This window comes from Pinus tabuliformis, chromosome 4_2 (assembly GCF_031772625.1).
Source record: "Pinus tabuliformis cultivar Carrire ecotype Pingquan chromosome 4_2, CPIR1, whole genome shotgun sequence".
In the NCBI taxonomy this organism is placed as follows: domain Eukaryota; kingdom Viridiplantae; phylum Streptophyta; class Pinopsida; order Pinales; family Pinaceae; genus Pinus; species Pinus tabuliformis.
The window spans coordinates 1,166,800,241-1,166,808,487 of record NC_142304.1 but is presented as its reverse complement, the minus strand read 5'-3'; the positions used below and the strand labels follow the sequence as shown (position 1 = coordinate 1,166,808,487).

Below are 8,247 nucleotides of genomic sequence, written 5' to 3'. Positions count from 1 at the left end.
GAGGGAGCTGGGAGACTTTCCAAGACACTCGAGGCTTTATCCATGAGTGGACAAAGGTGAAGGGGATGATTACCTTCACACAGTCTACAAGGGATTCATATCTTACCTTTTCCCTTGCCATTCCCAACCGATAAGAGAGCATCGCCATGAGCCTCAGAGGACGATGAGGGGTGGGCTAGATCGCGAGACCAGACTTCAAGTACCCTGGGAATGCCAGGACAATCGTGAAGAAGATGGTCCTCCTTGCATAATCGACAAGGAAACTTAACCTTCCGCGGAGGAGCGGAAATGGGTTCGACTTCAGGTGTACTTGAGGGAATAACAGTTGTGCTTGTAGCCTCTCCCTTGGGGGACTTCTTCTTCTTGGTCTTCTTCTTCTTGTTCTTAGCCACCTAGCTACTCGAATCGAGACTTTCACCAGGCGAAGTAGAAGATGACGACGTGGAAGTAGGTGTCGAAGGGGAGAGGTCCACCTTAGGATCAACATGATGTTGTTCAGGTGGAGAGATTGATGGACTAACAACCGACACGGTAGGGACCAAAGAGGTCGAAAACAACCAAACAGGCAACCCAACAGTTAACCCTGGAAAGGATAATGTTGCGATATAAGGAGCACCAACATTCCCGAGAGGAGGGAAATGACCAGGATTCCTGTCAGGAGGGGAACGTGGGTTGGTGAACCCTGGAAACGTTTCCATTGAGAAAGAAAAAGAAACCTACTCAAGCTATCGCACACAAAATCTAACCGAGAAGTGTTATCGTGGCCGAATAAATTTTAAGACACTGGAATTAAACTTGACCTTTTCATGTTTCAAGAGTTGAGAAAAGGACGAAAAGATGACTCCAGTCTCCTTCGAATGTTTAATGAGCACGAAGTGACAAGACGCTCACAGGCACCTTTTCGTTTAGGGAGTCCGAAAAGGATCAAAAGTGACTGCTCTGGAGACTCTAGGCAAAGGGTTTACCAAGCGATCCGTAAAACTGCTTATACACCTTAGCAATCATATGAGAGCCAAGGACTTTCCGTACTGCAGTCAATATTCCCGAATGTTGTGTTCGGTGCGTTATGGCTCACAAGGCGGCATACTCGGCTTCCTATGGATCAAGGATGATAAACTAGTGGAGTCTCCCCTATATACGTGATGGTACGTGGGAGCACAAATCCGTGCTAGACCACTATCGAGTCACAAAAGGAGGAATCACCCAACCGTAGTGTGAAACAACAGTGACTAGGTTTAACGACACCGGAACACGTCTCTAGCCTAGACCTCTAGATATTTGCATTAAATTCCAATGCGTTTTTAGGTTTATTCAGTTTATTTTATGGTTGATCTTGAATTAAGTTTCAATTTCAGGTCCTACCGTGTGTTCTCTCAGAATTACTTAGATGCAGACTACATGCCAAATAATACCATTTCGTTCGATGAATTCTAGCTATGAGAAGGTTAAGAGTTTTCGATCAAACAAAATGAACACAAGCAATCAAACAATCTAATGCAGTTAATGGCAAGGAAACGAAACTTTTCTTTTGAGAATACAAATCAATGAAATGTTCTTTTCCTTTTCAAATATGGAATGCAAAAGATATTAGTTTGATTTTTTTTCAATGGCACAAAGCACTTAAAATGAATTTTGAGAGACAGGAACACCGAGCAAAAGGAATAAAATCACTCAATGAAAACACAACAAAGTTCCCAAGACACCCAAAATAGTTTTCCAAATCAAAGGAAAAACAAAGGCTTGTACGAGCTATGTGATCTAAGCCCAACAAGGCAAAAAGGAATTCAAGCAAGAAGGAAGCAAGTGTGAATTGATCGATCCAAACAATCGTGATCTATGCTTGGTAGTGAAGAAATCGAATCAACATAAAAAAGTGGTTCAATAATCGTCACTAAAAATCAACCAGCAACAAACAGTGAAAAAGCCTCAAGCAAATAAATAAGAGGGTTGTGGATGAACCTTGAATAGACAAGTAACCCAAGCAAATGGTTTCTCGATGAAACTTCTAAAGGGCTAGGTCACATGGTCTAAAAACACAAGACTCACTCGAATGAAATCAAAGAGAGAGCGTCCCTTAACCAAAAGCAATCAAAACAAGCTAATGAGAGACAAGAAACAACAGGGGATAAGAAAGATTGATGAATTCAGGAGATAAAGTTATAAAAACAACTTTTTAGGAATCAGCGCAATTTGTACACTGAGAACCTGAGATGATCAAGGGTCAGCGCAACTTTTACACAGACCACCTGCGCTGTCAGCGAAACTTTTGTCCAAAAAACCGAGCTGATCTCAGAAAAACACAATCGTCGCGGGAATTAAGCTAGCAACCCAAGGTTAGCGCGGGTAAAAAGCTAGCAAGTCGCGCTGACGTCGCGACTATACACGTCTTTTCCGCGCTGATCCGATTTTCCAGGATCGTCGCGACTGTTAGGCGTATTTACGCGATGAACAGGATGTTGCAAAAGGGTGAGCACGATGTCAGTGCGACTGTTAAAATTAAATCCGCGATGGAGCTCAAAAATAGTGACAGGCAAATCAAAACTCCCAAATCAAAATAGCCAATCTTTCAATCAAACAGGGGCATTTCCCAGATCAACCCAGGAAACGCAAAAGACTGATAATTAATCCCCAAAATTTCAAAAAGAGAGCAACAATCAAACTCAAAAACAAGGATGAAAAAAAAGAGACAAGGGTTGGCTCCCCAACGGAGTCGCCAAATTGTTGGAGAGGTAAATCCCCTCTACGGATAGAGGCGATCCCTACTAACCCAGCATGGGTCTAGCAACAATCAATCACGCTGCCACGCAAGTTCCTAGTTGTACATTAAAGGTGAATTAAGAAGACCAACCTGGAATCCCACGCTATAGTCAAAGCAGAGTTGGTATCCCCGCTCCCTCGCTCCGGCAGGTCACAATCCTAGCGATCCTCGTAAACGGACACCTGCACATGCAAAGGAAGAAACAGATACAAGCATAAAATCCACCAAGGCACAACTATATTTCAGTCAGAAAGGAAATAAATCAACATCACCATAATTGACAATGAGATTGGAACTATAATAGCAGTCGTTTATTACTAATCAATAATCAGAGAAAGATACAACCATTTTTCTGACGCTGAGTCCTTCTCAAGAGGGTCCAACCAGCAGATCTCGTAAGCATTCACCCAAGAAGTGGATCTCCCAAGTCAAGCAACTCTCTCTCACACAAAACTCTAAGACTTCACAACCTTTCTCTAGCTTTCTAGCAATCCACACTTTATCACACCAACTACCTACTAACAGCAGCACACAAAACACTATGAATTCCTTGATGTCAAAACTATCTCCAAAAACTAAAAACTAGCTGCTCATGGCAATGGTACAGGTTTATATAGGAGAAGGAGTCTCCATGGAGGGTGGAAGGATAATCTTATCTCCAAGAAAGGTGGCCCATATGACGAACATACATGCCATAGAAGGGAGGGCGATACCCACAAGGCCAACAACCAGGTCTGGAGTCATCTGGAAGGTTGGCTGTTAGAACAAATTCGCCCAAACAGGATCAGCGCGGATTATAAGATAACTGGCGCGCTGACGTCGCACCTCAATAACTAGGAAAGTCATGTCAGCGCGACCCAATACAAAGGATAGGTGCGCTGCTCTTGAAATGCGACCAGTGCGGAAAAGTGATGTGCTTCCATGCTGGTAGCGCACTGGATACACTATGAGCCGCCATTCAGCGCGGATATTTTAATAACAGACGCGCTGACCCAATAAACTTTGGAAATGAGGGTCATTTGGCCAATTCAGAGAGCATGAGTTTGATTTTAGGATACTGACTGGATGACAGTGACAAATTGCTGTGTAACACACTTTTTTGGGCATAGGGATATCTATAAGGTCTTATGTTTGGAGGAACACTTCCTGGAATCAAATAAATAACGTGATCATGACAAAAAATAGGTGGGAGGCCTTTGGGAGTCTCAAATACCTTGGAATGATTGTCCAATGCTTTTTGGAGATATGGAGAAATAGATGATTTAGATGTTTGAACGTCTATAGAGAATGATTGTACAATTACGCCCTGTTGTTATTTCTTCAGAAGCTTTGTCATGCCATTAGAGTTGATTATATTTCCCAGTTTCCCTATGATACCCCTTAACTGCAATTCCTTTCCTTCCCAAAAAAAATCAAGAAATGTTCTTTAAAATTAAAAGCTATTGTCCCCAAATATTATAACCATTAGAATCCTAGTACAACATCAACACCACCCATTGGAATGCAAAGCATTGGACTATTAAATACATATTCCCCCATGATTAGCTTGATATTATGGAACTTTCCAAAGAAATTTATAGTTCCTCCATTTGCAACCATCACTTAACACTCCAGTACTGGATATAGGAACAAATTCAATTCCTTGACTATCTTATAATGAATAAAATTATGGGTACTACCCGAATCAATATACACTATTACCTTTTTCTTCTTGATATATCATTCTATATTTAGAGTTTGAGGAGTGGTAATTCCTTCCAATGCATTACAAGATATGGTAGGATTCATTTTTTCTTTCTCTGGGGTTGGTTCTTGATGTATATCCTCCTCTTTTGATGCTTCTTGTTCCTTTTCTTCCTCCTCTTCACAATCTATGTAGAATAATTTCTTCTCATCCCACTTATGACCTTTAATGTATTTTCTATCACAACTGTAACAAAGCCCTTTTGTTATTTTTTCCTTCAATTTTTGTGGCGTCAACCTTGTAGGTTGTGGAAGGCTAAGAGTAGCAACACTTCCATATGTGTAGTTGTGAGTGGTATACTTCCTTGTTTCCATAATTTTCCTTTCAAATTGTCTTGCCACTCTGAATTCCTTCTCCAATGAATCAGGTTCCCAAAGGCGAACCTCATGTTGGATGTTATCCTTCATAGTCCCTATGAAGACATCAATCCCATGCTCCCATGGAATATCAATTACCCTGATATTCAATTTTTCGAAGTCCTCAATGTGCCCCACCATTTAACCCTTTTGTTTGAGATTTATCAATTAGATAAATAAGGTGTTTCTCTTTGTATCCTCATAATGTGCTATCATTTCTGTCGTAAACATTGACCAAGTGACAAATGGTTTATGAGAACAAATCCATCTATACCATACAAATTGACTGGGTTCTAACTATAAAGTTGAAATGTGTACCTTTTGTGTGTGTTGCACATCATGAAATTCAAAATATTGCTCTATCTGTAGTATCCATGTTACCAGATCCTTTCCATCAAACTTCCTCATATCGATATTTTGAATGTGGTGGGTATTAAACCCAACATTGGAGTCTCTAAAATCATAATTCGTATTCTGTTTTTCCTCATCATGATTTTCATGGATTATCTTGTCACCATTGGGAAGCGTTTCTTGCAGCGACTTTGTCAATCCTTCCATCTTAACATTCATCATTTCTTCCACGTATGCTTTTAACACATCCTTCAAATCTTACATGTCTGATTTTAAACCATCCTTCAAAACATCCATGTCCCTTTTTAAGCCATTCATGTCCCCTTTTAGTTCATCTTTGGTTGCTCTTTGTGAGAGTGAAATTTGTTGCACTTGGTCCTGTAATCTTGATATATCACGTTGCAATTATTCCTCTTCATGAGTCATCATAGATATTTCTGAGGGCTTAATGGGTGTAGAAATATTTTGTTTGCAAGGAATATTACAACCAAATACTAATATATATTCTTCAATATCCCCTTTGAATCACTTAAAATTTATTTTTCAGACAAAAGTTATGAAATTTTTTAAAAAATACACACCTTTTACTTGCATTTTAAGAGCTCGACATTGAAGTTTTTATATATCTATAATTTCAGATCTCCAAGTTTTGAAATTCCATATTGTAGTATCCCTATGAGTCTTCTTTCCAACCCACAAGTCAGACCAATATTAGATTCTTCAAGAAAGAGTTATGCCAATCTCCCATGATGACCTGGTTATAGACTGGTTCAATAGAACGAACTTGTACGGAGTGCCACATGTCACTTTTTTAACCTTCGACCCTAAATATGATACCCAAAAAACTGCATTCCGTTCAATTTCAGTCACTGCTTATGAAATTCAAATCCAATTCTCAGAGATAAAGTTGTGACACTTTTCCCTAGGTCTCCTATTTGAGATGGAATTCTAGATCCATAAAAAACCCTAACTTCCTTGGATCATATCTCTAAAATTGTAGAGAACAAACATTTGAAATTCATACGCAAGCTTCATGAATATTTTAGCTCCACGTGATTACAATTTTAGCTTATGAAGATTCGTATAAAAAACTTTATAGTTGAAATTACAAGATGACTTATTTAAATAAGCGAAACCCTAGAATCCAAAGCTCTCATACCAAAGGTTATGAAACCAACTCAAAAAATAGAAGAAAAGATATATCAATGACTTAAAAATTAGCCTCTTCAAGGAGGAAACTTCCTTTACATTATATAAATGAACGATTATTGGATGATTCAAATTATAATACCTCCTTGGTATATATATGATTCTAACGACTCACAATATAATTAGAACCTACATAAAAATAATAACGTAAGGGCACAACAATAACAACATGGAGGATACATGGGCACAATAATAAAAATACGGGGGCTACACTAACAATAAAAATAAGGGGAATATATTAGTATTATAGGGACTTAACAAGCCCTCACATCTCCTCCTTCTCCTTCGATTGTAGTGGGATTTGATCTCTCTTTGGATGTCCAAATCACACACCAAATTGGAGAGTCAATTCAAATCTAAATACATGGTGGCTTGAGAAAATGAGCACAGTGAAAAAATTCAAATCCGTGGTGGAATGAGGAAATGAGTAGGGTGAACAAATTCAAATCCATGGTTGCATGAGGAAATTCAAAATTCAAAATTGGTGTACATATAGTATCCATCAAGATTGCATCAAGTTGTTAGCATCCATCCATCATGATAGGTTCATGGATCGATGGGTTATACAAAGTGTAGTTGGCATCAATCTGACACCGTGCCATTCATAGTTTCAATGTGGGAAAGTGTTTGTTGGAAAAAAAATATACACACGTGTAAACGGTGGAATATATAGATTTTAAAAATGTTCTATGTAAATTAAAATTTTGAATATATATATATATATATATATATATATATATATATATATATATATATATATATATATATATATATTACAACTTATGCGCTTTGCATTTTTTTCTCCTTATTCAGGGTTATGATAGTAAATAGAATATGAAAATGGATAGAGATAGAGAATCTACTTGGCAGGAAGCCAAATAAAATCATTGTAGAGTAGGAAGTCATGAATGGGTGCACCGTTGCGCTTGACATTAATTACCTGGAAGGCCAAGAGTAAAGGATTCCACCAAGTCATGTCTGTGTGACACATTGTCACTCCCTCTCCACTGTTGCCATCTTTACCCTTCAGAGACACTCACGTAGTAGTGGTGTGCTAAGTTTCATGGGAATAATAGATAGCATATGGATATGTGTGCCTGTGACAAATCACTAACCCTAAACAAGATTTTTTTTGAAAAGGAATCCCAGTGATAGTATATTGTTGAGACTTGAGCTTGCATTGCGAGGTACATTCATGTCTAACACACTCACATGATTGGTCCCCATAATACATGTAGCATAATAAACCATGATTTCAAAGTTGTTCCACAATATCTGATCTCACCAATATTTGCGGGACTTTCACACACCTCTAAGTCTACTTCATAACAATAGTTGTGTTAGATCCTTTATATATATTGAGCTTCTCCAAGGCTATTGATGTTTTATCATAGCAGAATGGAATAGCTTCAACTGAAGGACGTTGAAGGAAGAACAATCTATTTTCTGCGCTTGATCTCTTGAGAAATTTTCTGTAAAGCATCAATTTTATTTGAAATTTGCTATCGAGGAAAAACATTTTTGACCATGAGGATCAACTAAGATTTCATTTTCGTTTACTATGGAATTGTGTCTGTATTTTTTATCTAAATTCAACAAGGAAGGGTCTATTGAAGGCACACACCTGAACATATGCATGGCCATCTGGGTTTTAGATGTCACCTATCATGAAACTAGCTAATAAAAGTGATGGACACATGACTTGTTCTTATAGGGTATTGAGAGACAATGAAATCCTCAAGAGTAACCTTCCCCTTAAATAATTATTTTAGCGTAATAAATCAATTCCACCTCATTTAATGTGATATCATTGTGTTAAACCACTACTA

At 38.4% G+C, this 8,247-nt stretch overlaps 1 pseudogene; it reads right to left on the bottom strand.

Annotated features, from left to right (window-relative positions):
- Nucleotides 1-7,277: 7,277 nt before the first annotated feature.
- Nucleotides 7,278-7,937, bottom strand: LOC149173813 (BURP domain protein RD22-like; annotated as a pseudogene).
- Nucleotides 7,938-8,247: the final 310 nt, after the last annotated feature.